The sequence below is a fragment of the Paroedura picta genome, chromosome 11 (genome assembly GCF_049243985.1).
Source record: "Paroedura picta isolate Pp20150507F chromosome 11, Ppicta_v3.0, whole genome shotgun sequence".
Classification (NCBI taxonomy): domain Eukaryota; kingdom Metazoa; phylum Chordata; class Lepidosauria; order Squamata; family Gekkonidae; genus Paroedura; species Paroedura picta.
The window spans coordinates 66,730,155-66,748,629 of NC_135379.1; positions in this window are offsets into that span (position 1 = coordinate 66,730,155).

An 18,475-nucleotide genomic window follows, 5' to 3' on the forward strand; every position below is an offset into this window, starting at 1 on the left:
GCAGGGAGTTGGACTAGATGACCCATGAGGTCCCTTCCAACTCTGTGATTCTATGAATCTATGCAGAATAGGATTGGGAAGCATAACTGTGTACACACCGCCTGCCCCCCCTTCCTACCCTCCTCCAGGCCCATTCATTGGCCATTTTTTTGGGGGGGGGGTGATCGACATGACCAGATATGGTCATACCAAATTTTTAATAAATTTAATAAATATATTTTAAAATTAATTAACTCCCACCCATTTGGGAAGCCCTTCCAGGGCTGTCAAGAAACCTATTGAGAATACCTGCTCTATAGTACCATAACGCTATAGCACTATAACTATTATAGTGCTTAGGGCTGATCCTGCGTTGAGCAGGGGGTTGGCATTTCATGACATCCCTTTGTTATATCAAGAACAAATATTTGCTCCTGGCAGCTCGTAAATATTCTTACATACGGTGACAGTTCTGAGTTCCTGAGGGTGTTATCTCCCACAAGGCTATCGCTCAGGATGCATCTAAGATGGAGAAGGTAGATGCTATGAGGGAGGAAATTAGCCATAAAGAGAAAATCTCCAGAGAATGAGTCATGTGGTGTTTGAGCTATTAGAAAACAGAGAGTAAATGTCAGAAAAAAATATGTATACCACAACTGCCCCATTACACTATAATTAGTTTATATAATTCAGGCTTATTTCAGTGCCATTTAAATGAGAGGAAAGCTACACGAGCCTGACTGGATAAATCACCTGAGAATGAATCTAGTCAACTTCTGGGCTTACCTCCTGACAAGCCAATAATGTTGAGGTTACCTCCTCACACTGTATGTGCTGACAAATGCCTCTTGACACACCGCAGCTGAATTCAGTGAAAAATATTATTCATCTCAAGAGTTGTGAATAGTAATTATTCTCCCTATTTCTCTGACTTCATCTTCCTGTGTGCAAGCCAGAATAATAAGAATGATAAAAAACACACCAGAAGTTTGAAACGACAGTTTGTGGTTTGAAGTACGAAGCAGGAATTTTTGCTTCTTCAACCCGAGAAGGTGCTGTGAGTCGGCCGGGTCACCTCCTGAGGAGATGTTAGGATCTGCCCAGTTGCCTCTCTCCTGCCGTGATCATTGGGCATTGCCATTTGTCAGTGAGGGGGTCATTCTGTGTATTGTCATCCGTCAGTGGGGAGCAGGCCTGGAAGAAGAACTAATGGATTGTAGCTGTTTTTATTGCTTTGCGTTGTTTCCTCATTTGTGGAGTCTAGTTGCTCATTTTATTTTTGGGAGGGTGGAACTGTGGGAGAGGGCAACTTGGCCATTATCAGTGAGGGCAGCCATGGGTGTAGGACTAGCCATTTGCGCACTTTCCACTGGGAATGGGGATGAGCCCACCTCTTCCTGGGAACAGGGGGGAACTGCCTGCTGTTTTGAGGGTGGGGCTTTGAGGGCCATATTGATCAGCACACTGCCTATCAAGTTAGCAAGGAGAATCATGTGCTTTGTAAGCTGCTTTTGCTGCTAATGTCAAGTGTATTCATTGAGAGAATCTGGGTGGGGTTTCATTCACTGTGAGGAATTTACATGCAACACCATAATGGATTACTCAGTTAATGTGTAGACGTTCTTGGTGCGTAGAAGACTCTCTAAGGTCTTCCAGTTCTGGCTATTATATTTAAGAATGTACAAAGAGCTCTGCTGGATCCGGCCAGTCCTCCATCTAGTCCAGAATCCTGTCTCACATAGTAGCCAACCATTTGCTCTGGAGGGCCAACCAAGGGCAGGGGGAATGAGGCCTTATTAAGAACATAAAAAGAGTCCTGCTGGATCAGGCCAGTTGTCCATTTAGTCCAGCATCACACAATGGCAGCCACCACTTACCTTCAGAAGATTCTTGTGCTGTGGTGGAAGCTGCTTCTGAAGCAATGTTTAAAAATTCTGCACAGCCATTCAGACCTCCTGCAGCTAGTCAGCAAAAGCTCCAGGAAAGGTGTCAGGGTAACCAAAGATACCACATTGGGGACCCCCCCCACTCTAGTGAGTTCTGACTTACGATCACTGGCCATTGTATCCATCCATTCTACCAGCATCTGGGATCAAGGACACTCAAGGCTGGTAAGAAATTACCTGCAGGAGGCCAAAATTCCCATAATCCTTGGACTGAAGTCCAGCAAATCATGTTTTTTGGTACGATGCTTGGGAAGGGTCTGGATAGTGCTTGTATATGCATGTGTGAGGGAAGGATCTTTGTCTGAGGGCCTGTGGTACTGCTCAGCAGCCCTGAAAAAAAAGTGTTTTTATGGTTTCCCCCAAGCCAATGCACTAACCCACCCTACAGCAACTGCATAAAGAAGCTCCTGTCAGGAAGCCAGCATTTTAATCATCTCTGTCAAGATCTGATGATTATCCTGAGGAAACTCTTGAGTTAGAGATGTCAGTATCTTTATCTTGAACTTCTCTGTCTACTGCCTTCTGTCAAAATAACAGTCAGGAAATGAGGGAGGGAGTGGCATCTTGTGCAGTGTTTCTCCTCAGGGTGCTTCTGGAGGCCATTTGCACAATTAGTAGTTTACAGCAAGATGTTTGCTCCCCTACAACTTCCACGGCCTGTTGTCTGGAGTCCTCCAGAATCCTCAGCTGTTGAGAGCTCATCTTCACATGTGGTGTGTGTAACTGGTAGCCCAGCCTCTCATTCAAAATACCACGACTTCATACTGGCTCTCAACCATTTGGAACTTTCCAGCAAGGCCCACCAAAAGTCAGAACAGAGTAGGCTGCAGCAGATACGATTCATGAGATATGGACACCCTTTTGATGTTTGAATCATAGAATCCTAGAGTGGGATTTTTCCATTGTGTTCAGATCTCGTTGAACTCTGTCTCTATCTTCCGGAGTATTTGCCAGTCCTCCTAATTTGGTGTCATCTGCAAACTTGATGAGTAGTCCCTCCACCCCCTCATCTAGATCATTAATAAATATGTTAAAAAGTACCGGACCGAGCACCGAGCCCTGAGGTACCCCGCTACTCACCTGCCTCCAGTCTGATGAAACACCATTGACAACAACTCTTTGAGTGCGGTTCTCTAACCAATTCCCTATCCACCTAACTATCTGAAGATCCAGATTGCAGTCCTTCAATTTATCCATCTGAACATAATGAGGAACCTTATCAAAAGCTTTACTAAAATCCAAATAAACGACATCAACCGAATTTCCACGATCCAGCAAACCTGTTACTTGGTCAAAGAAGGAAACCAGGTTGGTCTGGCAGGACCTGTTGGAGACAAATCCATGCTGACTTCCTTGGATCACCAAATTGTCCTCCAGATGTTTGCAGATTGCTCCCTTTAATGTCTGATCCATTATACATTATCATTATAAACATAACAAGCTAAACCTCCTAGAGCAGTGGTCCCCAACCTTTTTATCACCGGGGACCACTCAACGCCGGGGACCACTCAATGCCTTTTACTGAGGCCCGGTGGGGGGGGGTAGTTTACTCCTCTACTCTCAACCACTGCCCTAGCACTCTCTGATCGCTATGGTAATGTTTAAACATCCCTTCAAAATAAGATACAGACACGCCACAACAGTGAAGTGTGTTGTAAAGGGCTGGGGGGATGAAGTAAAGGGCCGGGTGGGGGGAGAAGGCGTCCTTCGGGGCCCACCTCCAATTAGTCGAAGGACCACATGTGGTCCGCTGCCCACAGGTTGGGGATCGCTAGCCTAGAGAGTTCAGGCTGCTTCAGGCCATAGAGTTCTGAGGGGAGACCTGTGTTCGGTCTCAGGCAAATGCCTGGTGAAGGAGCTCCCTTTTGCAGGCACTGTGGAACTGTGGGAGTTCCACCAGGTGGGGGCCAGGATGGAAAAAGCCCTCGTTGAGAACTGACGCGCTTGTATAGGTGGAGAGACAGTTTCTCAGGTACCCTGACTGCGTATGGCCTTGAAGGTAACAACCAAAACCTTAAGCCTGATCCGGAATTCAATTGGGAGCCAGTTGAGTTGTTGAAGTATAGGCTGGATATGAGATCTCCACGGTGTGTTGGTGAGAATCCTGGCCGCTGTGTTCTGCACCAATTGCAGTTTCCGGGTCAAGAATAAGGGCAGGCCTGCGTAGAGCGAGTTGCAGAAGTCCAGTCTAGAGGTGACATGGATCACTGTGGCTAGATGTTCTGGTGTCAAGTAGGGCACTGGTAGCTTGGCTTGGCGCAGGTGGCAGAAGGCCAGCTGTGCTACTCTTGTGATCTGCACCTCCATGGAGAGGGAGGCATCAAGGATCACCCCCAGGTTTCTGGCAGAGTATGCTACTGTTAGACGCACTCTGTCCAGGTTGGGTAGGTGCGCTTCCTCGGTTCACTTCTTACCCAGCCACAGGACCTCCGTCTTTGAAGGGGTGACCTTCTGACGACTCTGCTTATGCCATTTTGTCACTTCTTCCAGGCATCTGGCTAAGATTTCTGGGGGGGAATTGGGACGGTCATCCATCAGGAGGAAGAGCTGGGTGTCATCTGCATATTGGTGGCAACCCAGCCCAAACGTCCATACCAGGTGAGCAAGAGGGCGCATGAAGATGTTAAATAGAATAGGAGAGAGGACTGCTCCCTGTGAGACTTCACATGTGAGCTTATGACGGTTGGATACTCTCCCTCCTATTTCAACCCTTTGTCAGCGACCTCAGAGGAAGGAGATCAGCCATTTGAGAGCTGTCCCCCATGTCCTGACATCAGCTAGGAGCTCATGATCTACAGCAGTGGTCCCCAATCTTTTTATCACTGGGGACCGGTCAACACTTGACAATTTTACTGAGGCCCAGGGGGGGGAAGGGGGTAGTCTTTTGCCAAGGTCGCCACCACCGCCGCCTGTGCCCCTGCTCCGCTTGCTTTCCCGCCGGGGCCCCTGACTTCCTGCTGCCCACTGGGGGGTGCTGCCAGCAGCAACTGCGCAGTGCCACACCGAGAGGGAGCCCCAGCCATGGCAGCCGCCGGAGAGCACCCAAGGTGAGCTGGTGGCAGGGCAGCCCCCGAGGCAGCAGCTGGGGAGGAGGACGAGGAGGAGCCGTGGCCCGGTACCGACTGATCCACAGACAGGTCCCGGTCCCCAGGACCGGGGGTTGGGGACCACTGAAATACAGTGTCAAACGCTGCTGATAGAACGAATAGTATAAGGAGCGCTGACCCGCCTTGATCTAGCTGGTGACGGTCTAGTTTGGCCCCCCATGTTCGAGGGTTTACAGGGAGGCCTTCTAAGCCTGTTTACAGGCTGTGGGTCTAGGCTTAGTCGTCCTAACTGAAAAATCACAGTCAAAACAGGTTTGCCCACACATCAAGTAGGTGGGAAGGTATGGATTATTGGATCTCACCACCCACAGTGATGCCAGCATTAAAAACAAATGTTCCCCCACCCCAAGGATCCTCTTATATTCCCCCATTTCCTATTATACCATGAACAGACTTTTTGCTGTATTTTTGAAATACTGGTCCTTGCTATATATCTATAGCAGACTTTCTTAACTGTTTTCCCATCAAGAAACCCTTGGAACATTCTTCAGGCTTCAAGAAACCCCAGAAGTGGTGTGAGCAAATGGGATTTTGGGCTGTATCAAATGGAGTATCATGTCCAGATCACGGGAGGTGATGGTACCGCTTTACACTGCTCTGGTTCGGTCTCACTTGGAGTACTGTGTTCCGTTTTGGGCACCCCAGTTGAAGAGGGATGTAGACAAACTGGAACATGTCCAGAGGAGGGCAACAAAGAGGGTGAGGGGTTTGGAGACCAAGACATATGAAGAAAGAATAGGGGAGCTTGGCCTGTTTAGCCTAGAGAGGAGAGGACTAAGAGGGGATCTGATAACCATCTTCAAGTATTTAAAAGGGTGCCATATAGAGCGGTGGTCCCCGCCTCAGTGCCGGGCCACGGCTCCCTCTCCCCACCACCCCCACAATGAGAAGTGAGCCAGGCCACGAGCAAATCGGCCGCTTGTGTTCCTTATCAAATTATATAGACCAGGTAGGATTTCCAAGGGAAGGGGAGGGCTGTCAGATCCAGCTTTGGAAGATTTAGGGATGGAGCCTGAGGAGAACAAGGACTTCAGTGGGCCAGAAAGCTATACTACCCACTTCTCAAAGGATCAATTTTCTCCAGGGGAGCTGATCTCTGTAGTCTGGAGATGCACTGTAATACTGGGGAATTCCTAGGGCCAACCTAGAGGTTGGCCCCTCTAAGAAACGATGGGGGAAAGATTCTTTGTGGTAATATGAACAAGCAACTTTCTACATTTGCAAGGAATTATAGGGGAATCAAGAGCCTCTTGTGGCACAGAGTGGTAAGGCCGGAGTGGTAAGGTCTGAAAGCTTTGCCCATGAGGCTGGGAGTTCAATCCCAGCAGCCGGCTCAAGGTTGACTCAGCCTTCCATCCTTCCGAGGTCGGTAAAATGAGTACCCAGCTTGCTGCTTGGGGGTAAACGGTAATGACTGGGGAAGGCACTGGCAAACCACCCCGTATTGAGTCTGCCAAGAAAACGCTAGAGGGCGTCACCCCAAGGGTCAGACATGACTCGGTGCTTGCACAGGGGATACCTTTACAGGGGATAGGGGAATCGGAAAGGACAGACGGACTCACTTCCGCCTCCTCAAACACCCCAGTACATTGTTTTAAGGAGTTCCCTATAAGCCTACAGTTGAAATTTCCAAAGGTCAGAATATGTTGCACGGTTTGACTCCCTCACTCAACCCACAAGTCTTCCCCTTAAATATATGGGAGAAATAAAGTGAAAGAGAGACAGATGGACAGATTTTAGCATTAAAAAACCCCTGAAAGAAAGGTAAAATGGTTTTTATGCAAGCCCATGCCAGAGAATCAGGACGGTATTCATTTTATTTTGTGTATCTAGACAGTGATTTTAATGTTATGTAAATGCAGCAGGCAATTCCTAATCTATCCTGAAATGCAAGTGTCAGTGTGCTTGTGTAGTACAGGGTACCCATGATAAAAACAAGATGTGTTTTATACAAAGAAGGAACATGATTACTGGCTTTAGAAATTCGGGGCTTTTATCCCCCCCCCCCTTCCTTCATTACAAATTTTAAATAGACAAGCTGGCGCGATGGAAACTGAGGGAGCTCCGGCAGCCCAGGGGAGGGGGCAGGACTGTGCATGTCTGTTTCAGAATGAGTCAAGTTTGACAAGAATTGTGCTCCCTCAATTCCTAAGTCTGGATCAAATCCACCAAGCATTTTCTGGCTGGAGAAAGTACCTATTAATTCTCCAGGTGGAGAAGTGCTGCCCATTGAAGAGAAGCTGGAAGGCCACTTCCCAACAGACTGGTTCAGTTTGGCACAGGTGACTAGCAACCTTCTCCAGCCTTTTGACCGTGGAAGAACCCTGAAATAGTTCTCAGGCTCCGAGGAACCCCGGAAGGGGTGACATGTCCCTTCAGAGAAATGAACGTGGAAATAAGATGCAGGAACTAGTCCATCAATCAACAGATCATTGACTGTATCCATTGTGGAGAAAGAGATTAGAGCAGTAGAGCTACAGGAGAAACAGGCTTTGGGGCAGTCTAGTGAGATCAGTGGCCATCCAAATTCCAGGGAAAGGATTTGTAACTCCTGGAGAGCTGTCGTGTTACCCCAACATCCCCGGGAACCCTGGCTGGGAATCCCTGGCTCAGTGGCTGAGGAACAGAATTAAGCAGAAGCTGTTCTTCTCCCCATTCTCCTGTGAGGGAGTTCATCAAATACCTGCTTGGATTCTTGAGTCAGCGATTTTAAAAGGGAGGAGCCTGCCAAAGAGTTTCACAAAACTCTGGTTGAGATAGTCCTGCTATAGGGTACCGGCCAACGCTTGACAGGCCCGGGAGGTCTAGTCTTTTGCCGAGGGTTGTCGCCGCCACCGTCGCCCCGGCTCCACTTGCTTTCCCGCCAGCACCCGACTTCCCGCTGCCTGCTGGGGGGTGCTGTCAGCAGCAGCAGCGTAGTGCAACGCCGAAGGGGAGCCCCAGCCATGATGGCTGCCGGAGAGCACCAAAGGTGAGCCGGCGGCAGAGTGGCAGGGCAGTCACTGAGGCAGCAGCCGGGGAGGATGTCATAGTCCCATTGTATACGGCGCTGGTCAGACCACACCTGGAGTACTGTGTGCAGTTCTGGAGGCCTCACTTCAAGAAGGACGTAGATAAAATTGAAAGGGTACAGAGGAGAGCGACGAAGATGATCTGGGGCCAAGGGACCAAGCCCTATGAAGATAGGTTGAGGGACTTGGGAATGTTCAGCCTGGAGAAAAGGAGGTTGAGAGGGGACATGATAGCCCTCTTTAAGTATTTGAAAGGTTATCACTTGGAGGAGGGCAGGATGCTGTTTCCGTTGGCTGCAGAGGAGAGGACATGCAGTAATGGGTTTAAACTTCAAGTACAACGATATAGGCTAGATATCAGGAAAATAAATTTCACAGTCAGAGTAGTTCAGCAGTGGAACAGGCTGCCTAAGGAGGTGGTGAGCTCCCCCTCACTGGCAGTCTTCAAGCAAAGGTTGGATGCACACTTTTCTTGGATGCTTTAGAATCCTCTGGGCTGATCCTGCGTTGAGCAGGGGGTTGGACTAGATGGCCTGTATGGCCCCTTCCAACTCTATGATTCTATGATTCTATGACAAGGAGGAGCTAAGGACCAGTACCAACTGATCTAGGGACCGGTACTGGTCTCCGGACCGGGGGTTGGGTACCACTGCTATAGGGTTTTCAAGGCAAGAGACATTTGGTGGTCCTGATATTCCTTGGTTGTCTTGCTTCCAAATACTGACTAGGGCATAGTCTGCACTTACTTTGTTTATTCCATTGCCATAGAATCATAGAATCATAGAGTTGGAACGGGCCATACAGGCCATCTAGTCCAACCCCCTGCTCAATCCTGTTGAATTCAGATATTTCTTTCTTTTCTTGAAGGGGGGGGGGGAGAGGAGCCAAGCAGAGAGCCTCTTTCTTTTCTTGGAGGTGGGGGGAGAAGATCGAAGAAGGCAGAGGAGGGAGAAAAAATCCAAGACCGACAGAAGTTGAGAGAAATTAGAGGCTTCTCCTTTAAGGCAAGCTTGTCACATGGCCACCTTTGGGCAATCAGGGTGTCTCTACCACGGAGGTTCAAAACAGCCTGCTTTCTCAATCCGAATCTTAAAATATTGAGGTTTAAAAGCACGCTAAGATATCCCACAAGAAATGTAGGACACTCTGGATCAATCCTTCTTGCTGCAGAATCGCCCAAAATCAAAACGGAAATTGCATTCTGTGTAGACGGCAGGGACTGAATCGACCTGGGATTGGAATAAAAGCTCTGTGCAGTTTACACCCAGGGCTGGCCCTGCTTAGCTTCTGAGATCTGATGAGATCGGGCTAGGCTGGTCTACCCAGATACTTATAAAAGCACAATTCTGTAATGGATCATTCAAATATGCAGGTTCTGCCTAATTTTTTCAAGTTTTTGCTAACCATAGGAAGGCACACAGAGGGGCCAGGAACTGAAGCCTCACCTGCCCTAACCAGAGGAAATACTGCTCAACTCTGCTTCAAGTTCCCGAATAGGCATGTTGCTGGCAAGGTTTTAAGCCTACCTTCCAGATCAAAGGAACTAGAATCTTACTACTCTTTTTTAAAAGAACCCCAAAAACTGAGAGACCCAGTGTATTTAATTTTATACTCAATATTGAATTCTAACTTGCTTTATATAGCTGTGGTTCTTAACGTTTTTCAATAACTCAAGCAAAGTTGATGCTACAGAATGCCGTGTGCTGGGATGTGACACTTTACAGGAATAAATTACATTTTGTCTCTTAGGAAGGTCAGAGGGGGCGTCATCAAAGCGGCTGTGTGTTCACCAGCATCAGGATGGCTGCTTTGGCTACTGGTGTCCACCAAGTTGTAACAGATACAAGCATCCATCTAAGTAATTACAAGAGGAGAAGGTATTAGGAACTTGGCACATGTTAAAAAATGAACCCTAATTAAAATTGTTATTTAATAAAGAGACTCACTTTTATTACTCCCTCTCTTTTTAAAAAATAAATCAGATAAGTGGCTGTTCAACAAGCAATTATAAGGCTAATAAAGCTCTCCGTTCTGATTAGGGAAAGTATTCATTTCACAATTGTCCAGCGATCCATCTTCCACCCCACAGCTGTCAAAATGAAGTATGCGGCAACCCTCTAAAAATGAGCAGCTGTTGCTTGGATCATGTACTGTTGCTCTGAAGACAGTCAGCACAGTAAACCGCTCATCTTAACTCCTTCTGTAATTAATATGTTAACTATGTTTGTTTCGCAAGCACTTTTTCCAGTCTCAAAATCCTCACCTTCAGCACAGTTTCCTCCTGGTGGGGGGTGGGGGAGATTACTAGGAGCAGCAGGGAGATCCATCTGATGTACAATGACATGTGCATGTTACTACCCCCATCACCTGGAAGTACATCATCACATCTGGGATGTCAGGGTGGTTCTCTGGTATCTTGGCAAAAACCTTATGGTAAATTTGGCTTCCATCATAGAGTTTTCACCCAAATACTAGAGTGTCGCCCCAACATCCCAGATGTGATGACACCACTTTTTGATCACATGGGCAGCAACACAGTCATGTCGGTGCATTTCAGATGGATTGCCCTCTTTTTCCACACAAGTTCCCTTGAGTGGTTCAGCTAATCAGTGGTGGGGACATGAGGCCTGGCAGCAGAATACCAGTGTGTGTGAGTTTTCTGGCAACCCTAAGTACCACCTAAGTAAGAGTAGGAGCCTCTTGTGGCGCAGAGTGGTAAGGCAGCTGTCTGAAAGCTTTGCCCATGAGGCTGGGAGTTCGATCCCAGCAGCCGGCTCAAGGTTGACTCAGCCTTCCATCCTTCCGAGGTCGGTAAAATGAGTACCCAGCTTGCTGGGGGGTAAGTGGTAATGACTGGGGAAGGCCCTGGCAAACCACCCCGCATTGAGTCTGCCATGAAAACGCTAGAGGGCGTCACCCCAAGGGTCAGACATGACTCGGTGCTTGCACAGGGAATACCTTTACCTTTTTTAAGTACCACCCGGTCCTGCTTTCAGCCATCTGAGAATTGATGTCCTGCTCTTGCATACTGGAAAATCTTAGATGGCTCGCTACTTAGAAATGTGTAGCCCATCATAGCTAGGTTCGACCCTTACCCTCCATGACTGAGAAGTTATAGCCTGATTGGGTCCATCAAGTGGGTTTGGAAGGTAATAAATACCGCCTTTAGGGAGGGCTCAGTCCCAACTGCTCACATAGTCCTGACACTGGTCAGATGAAGCCATCCCTGGACCCAAATGATCTAAATAAATACTGCTCAATAGAGAACATTTTACTTCAATGTAGGCTATACGATCAGGAGAGAACTTGAGACAGAAATAGTCTGAGTTACTTACACTGGCAACCTTTTCTGGTTGAATGACAGGGGAGATGTGGACCTGCATTGATTCTACTGGATAGCTTTCAGTTTTATCAACTGGCAGTCTTCAAGCAAAGGTTGGATGCACACTTCTCTTGGATGCTTTTAGGATGCTCTGGGCTGATCCTGCGTTGAGCAGGGGGTTGGACTAGATGGCCTGTATGGCCCCTTCCAACTCTATGATTCTATGATTCAATGATTCTATAACTACCATGTCCTCCAGAAGGGGCTGCCAAGTTGGAAGCAGGGAGCCATGGAAAGCTCTAGTGGGTCTAGTGTAAACTGCACGGAGCTTTTATTCCAACCCCAGGTTGATTCAGTCCCTGCCCTCTACACAGAATGCGATTTCCGTTTGGGTTTGGGGTGATTTAAATTTTCCTTCTGCAGCAAGAAGGATTGATCCGGAGTGACCCTACCTTTATTGTGCGATAGAGTGCTTTTAACCCTCAATATTTAAAGGCTGTTTTGAATCTGGGCTCTCCCCTGTGGTAGAGGACCCGTGATTGGCCACAGGTGGTCATGTGACAAACTTGCCTTAAAGGAGAAGCCCCTAATTTCTCTCAACTTATTTAGGTCTAGGATTATTTTTTGTGCCTTCTTCGATCCCCCCCCTTCAAGAAAAGAAAGGATTTTTTCCTCCCTCCTCTGACTTCTTAGATCCTCTTTCCCCCTTCAAGAAAACAAAGAAAGAGTCTCCATTTGCCTCCTCCCCACTCTTCTGAGCCTCCCTAACCACGTGCAGAACACTTTCCTATTTCAATGGGGAGGGGGGGGGGAGAGGAAGAATCGAGTTCAAATCGATCTGAATTCAACAGGATTGACAATGGAATAAACAAAGTAAGTGCAGACTCTGCCTTAGCCTGCCAGTTCCAGATATTCCTACTGGAAAGTACTTGTCCCTGCAGCATTTTTGGCATGGGATGGCTCAGGGATCTATCTTGTCCTCCATTAAATGTTGCATCTAACATGAAACTGTTGTGAGAGTTCATCCACAGACTTGGAGCAAACTGCCACCAATATGTGGTAGACACCCAGCACTATTCTTTCCTAGTGGTCAAGACAGGTGGATAGTGTGAGTCCTGAACAAGGCTCTGAGAAGATAGAGGACATGCTTACTAGGTTGGTAGGATACTACTTCATGCCTATCCATTGCTGTATGCATATATGAGGTTATGTCTTCTGTGTCGTCATTCCATGTGGTTACAACTATCGGTATAATTACTGCAGGTCTGTGGATGGGTTCAATCCTTAATCTAGAGAAGTCTAGACAAATCGTACCCAGAGGGTACTTGTTAATGGTTCAGCATCTTGGAAAAGAGTGACAAGTGGAATTCCCCAAGGATCTGTCCTGGGGCCTGTGTTGTTCAACATATTTATAAATGATTTGGATGAGGGATTAGAGGGGATACTTGTTAAATTTGCAGACGATACTAATCTGGGAGGGGTAGCAAACACAACTGAAGACAGCAACAGAATACAGGATGATCTTGATAGGCTCGCGAAGTGGGCTAAACTGAATAAAATGAAGTTCAATAAGGACAAATGTAAAGTTCTAAATTTAGGTAGGAAAAACCAAATACACCAATATAGGGAAGGGGAGACTTGTCTTGGCAGTAGCATGTGTGAAAAGGATCTTAGGAGTCTTAGTAGACCATATATTGAACATGAGTCAGCAGTGTGACTCAGTGGCTAAAAAGGCAAATGGGATTTTGGGCTGTATCAAATGGAGTATTGTGTCCAGATCACGGGAGGTGATGGTACCACTTTACTCTGCCCTGGTTCAGCCTCACTTGGAGTACTGTGTTCAGTTTTGGTCACCCCAATTGAAGAGGGATGTTGACAAACTGGAATGTGGCCAGAGGAGGGCAACAAAGATGGTAAGGGGTTTGGAGACCAAGATGTATGAAGAAAGGTTGGGGGAGCTTGGTCTGTTTAGCCTAGAGAGGAGATGACTAAGAGGGGATCTGATAACCATCTTCAAGTATTTAAAAGGGTGCCACATGGAGGATGGAGCAGAATTGTTCTCTCTTGCCCAGAGGGACAGACCAGAACGACTGGGATAAAATTAATTCAAAAGAAATTCCATCTAAACACCCAGAAGACGTTCCTGACAGTTAGATTGGTTTCTCAGTGGAACAGGCTTCCCTGGGAGGTGGGAGGTTCTCCATCTTTGGAAATTTTTAAACAGAGGCTAGATAGCCTCTAGATAGCCTCTGATGGGTGTGTAGTCAGTGCACAGCCAGAGGGAGCTGTCCTTTGTCTTGGCACTGGGGCTGCAATGGATGAGGCTGCGGGGCGAATAAAACCACAGCGCAGGTTTTTGTCAACACAAAGCCTGAGCTCCTTGAGCTCAGCGGGACTCATCTCATATAGTTTCGTCTTTGGAAGAGCTGCCCCAGGCTTCAGCTCAATGGCCCAGGCGGTTTGGTGGTGGGGAGGCAACTGGTTGCACTCTTCATCCAAAAATGCGCAAGCCAAATCCCAGTAGCATTCAGGGAGGCCCTCCGAGGTGGAAGGTTGGCTGCCCACCTCCTGGACCACCCCCTCTCCTTCTGGCTGCCAAGGGTGGGCTTGTATCCAGCAGACTCTCCCCGTACACTGGGTAACCCGCACCATTCTGGGGGCAGAGCCAGAAGTGTTAAGCCCATTTTGCATTAGAGAATTCTATGGCATTCTCTTCCCAACAAAAAACGAGGAAAGTGGGTCATAAACCAATCCATCCCAGTAACACAGTGTAACCCGACACCGGAGCAACAGCCATAGAAATCCGCTCGCCGTGGGAGCCCGTACACACCAAGACTGGGGCAGTGGCTTTTGTGATAGCCCCCCCCCCCCGATTCCCTGCTCCTGGCACTATAGGAAACTCTAAGACCTCCATCTCCAAGTGCAATCCTCACCAAATCGGGATTGATTAGGCTGGTGCTGCGTCCGCTCTCTAGGCAAGTTTGTATCTCCACTTGGGTGGAGTCAGGTGTGAATCACCATCGAGGGATACATCCTACGGGGGGGGGGAGGTGCTGGGGTGCCTTGCAGGGGGGCTGCAGTGGCGCGCCCATCACTGCAGGTTGGACTCCTTTCCCGGTGCCGCTTTCCTCCCTTTCAGCAGAAGCAGGGCACTATGCCTGGTGATCCCACACTGGGGCGAGCATGGCGCGGGGCTTTCCCCCTTGAGGATTTTTCCATGGGGCTACCTTGAGGGAAGGAACGGGGGGCCCTGGAAGTCGAGTGCGAGGCGGCTCTGTCGGGGGGATCAGGTCACCGGTCTCAGGCAGTTGGCCTCTCCGCACTCCAAGCACCACCTGTGCGCCCTACAGCAGTCCCTCTTCCCCTTCGGCTCCTGGAGGGCAGGGAGCAAGCGACTGAGCCGGGCCTGTTGGTCAGGGGGGACATGCCTGTCAGCTGCTCTTGGATGCCCATGCTCCACCAGCCGCCGTCTCATGATCTGTGGTGCATCACTGCGCCATTCATACGAGCCAGACCCAGGCCCTCTGGTTCCTCCAGTTCTGTGTCCGCTGCCCAGCTGGGGTCGATCCAGTAGCTGCTTGCTAATGGCGTGTCCGGCGGTGAGCGCTCCCCTCCCAGGTGGATGTGTACGGGGATGGCCACCTGCCAGTCCAGACAGATCATCTCCCCATGGGGCCCCAAGCAGTCCCTCAGCCATCCGGACATCACCTGTGTCCCCCACATTGGTCATGCGAGTTGTACCAGAATCCGTGACATTCCTGGAGGGAGTTCTACCCCGATCCAGGGGCCCTGCCACCTCCAGGTACCACTGGGCATTAATGTCCCTCCCGGATGGCTGGGCATTCTCTCTCGCCCATGCAGGGCTGCTCTTTCGAGGAGCAATTCCTCCACACCAAGGAGCACTCACTTCTCCACCAATTTGTCCTCCCCTCTTACACGCTCCAGGAATGCCGTTTCCGATGCAGAATTTCCCCCCCGGATCCCTCTCCACCACCTCTGCCATGGCCGGGAGGCGGCTGTCATTAAAGGGAATAAAGGGGAGGATGGAGGGCCACAGTCAAACTGTCATGAAACCCAGCAGATAGTGCAGTTGCTGGCCCCTCCTCGGTATCCAAGCCTCGTGACTCCTGACACCCAGCATTTCACCAGAAAGTTGGTTTTTTGAAGGCAGGACACACAGACGGTCTCTCAGCTAAGGCAACACATAATATGGGAAAATGGACTGTGACACGGCTCTTAGATAGACCCAGGTTTTATAGGCACAGGAGTAGACCTTCCTCCCCCCCCCTCAACAGGAGAGCCAGAAAAGACCCTTTATGGAGAGGAAGTGTTTGAAGCCAGCTGGGTGTGAAACTGTTGGAGCCAGCAGGCTGGACGGTCTGCTCCTGTTTTAATATTTCGAAGCGGAGCACTGGATCCCACCGCCCGGAGAGAGGAAAGAAAAGGGGGGGAAGGAAGGCAGGATCAGGGCAACTATGTTTTTTAGCTCCTCTAAGCGGAGCCCGCCTGGAGAAGGGAGAACAGGGGGGGGGGGAAGAAGGGAAGACAAGCAGGAAGTTCAGAGAGGGGATTCGAAAGGGCACCAGACAGTACCCATGAATGGGATCTGAATTTATGTTGCCATTACCTTCTGCTTGCCGATGGATGAATGATCATCCTATTAAAATGTCTACAGACATGCTCACGCATGATTACCATTAGGTATGCAAGAAATATGTTCTGTAAAAATGCAAGTACGTTGAGCAACAGGAAAAGTGAGGACACTGCTACAGTCAGGAAGCAGGAGATAATGAAATAGGCACATAAAATTTGGACAAGTCAAGCAAGATTTCCTTCTCTTTCCTTTCTTGGCTATAAAGATACATCCTTGTAGATTATACATTAAAAGGTAAAGGTATCCCCTGTGCAAGCACAGAGTCTGACCCTTGGGGTGACACCCTCTAGCGTTTTCTTAGCAGACTCAATACAGGGTGGTTTTGCCATTTCCTGGCCAGGGCTATACTGTGGCTCTCCAGATGTCCATGGACTATACTTCCCACAAGTGCCTGCCAGCATCCCACTGAAAACCCTCTCCTCACCAAGTCCTGCCCACCTCAGGCTCCAAATCTTCAGGTATTTCCCAGCCCAGAGATAGTAACCCTAATGCCAGAGCCCCGTGGATTTCCAATAGCAAACTCTTTGCGGCAAAGATATCTCTTTATTCCAAGGTAACAGCACACAGGAGCAAGGAATCCGTGTTGAAACTGATAAGCTAACAAGCTAGCATACCTTTATGGCCCCACAGAACTCTCTCCGCCCTCCAATAAGTTTTGGGCATGCAAATTACCATACCAGATGCTATCTTTTCCCCAAGCCACATACCCACACAAAGCCTGTAAAAGATTCACTAGACGATACCTAAACCCAACAAGGTCAGACACAAGAGATGTTATGAAAGACAGCTGTGGTAATTTACTACACTATTAAACAGGGTCAAAGGAACATCACATGATGGAACCAGTAAAACATAAAGCCAATTGTTCATGGCAAGAACATCTTGACACCTAATCATGGGAGCACTAAAAGTTTGGAACTAATGGAAAGGCAGAATAAGATCTGCTCATTTCAACATTCGCTTTTATTTATTTATTATTAATTTATTAATTTGTTTACTATATTTATATACCACCCTCCTCGAAGGATCTCCTGGAGGGGACCCTTTATCCTTGTGCTAGCTGTTTTTAAGAGCCAGGATGGGCAAGGGTCCAGTGGGCATGTGGTTGGCCTTGCTGTTGCTAGTATCCTGTCCACTTTGGTCAGTGTGAGTCATCTGAAGTTACTCATAGTTTTCTCCAAAGACGGGCAAGGGGCCTCTAGTTCACTTTTTGTATCTAAAGTTGGAGGGAGGTCATGGTGGAGTGTCAAGATTTTATCTGCAAAATGATTCGCAAATGCCTCACAGCTGATATCCAATTGGCTACTGTTTTGTTGCTGTTCAACCAGGGCAGTGAGGGATCAAACTATCTTAAACAATTGAGATGGGCGTGAGTCTGCAGATGTGATGGTAGCAGAGTAAAAATTGCGTTTTACTGACTTCACCCTCATCTCATAGGCTTTCATCTGCGTTCTATAAGATGTTCTCGAGGCTTCATCATGAGTCTTCCTCCAAACTCGCTCTAGCCACCTCAGTTCCCATTTCTTGTTGCAAAGCTCCTCGGTGTACCAGGGAGCTTGCTTGAGACGAGGCCAGAGAGGGCAGTCAGCAGTCTGTCATGCCAGTCACTGACCAGGCCGTTGAGAGAAGTGCCGGGAGGCATCGGTTCCCGCAGAGCGTTCAGGAATCCAATTGGATCCATTAGTCTCCGTGGGTGAACTGAGATTTGCTCGGCACCCAACTGAGGAGGTGGTGGTAGCCTTAGCTGAGCCTTTAGAGCGTAGTCGTCTGACCATGGCACGGCAGTTGCCATGACCAGATCCACATACAGACCTATGCCAAAAATGAGATCCAGGGTGTGACCTGCTTGATGGGTGGGGCCAACAATAAACTGCAAGAGCCCTAGTGTTGCCATGGTTGACACCAGGTCCTGCCCAATTCTAGAGGACGGTAGCTCAGCATGGACGTTAAAGTCCCCCAGGACTAATAGACTGGAGAACTGTAGTGTCCAGGCCGCCACCGCCTCTAGCAGGGCAGGCAAGGCGTCTGGTGGTGCATTGGGCATGCGGTACACCAGCCAGATGGCCACACACTCGACTGATCCCCATCCGAGGCTAGCACATTCAATGCCTGGTATTGACGGCGCAGGAAGGGCCCTGAAGGAGAAAGCCTTAGACTTAGGGGTCTAATGCACCTTCTGCCAGTGCAGGACTCAACTAAAATATTACCAAAAACCCAAGGGGGTATGGGATTGTACCTGCTCCCCACCACTGCTGATGAGTCATAGAGGCATGGCTCCAGATTTGCCCCCCAAGTCACTTCCACCCAGAAAGTCTGGAAGAGGTTGATGATTCTGCTTATCTAAAACATCGCACTGACCTCCCTGTGCAGAACAATCCTTATCAGAAGAATATGAAACCTGAAGGCGGAGGAGGGAGTATGGAGAAGATGATGAGATTTCCTCTGCAGGTACATTC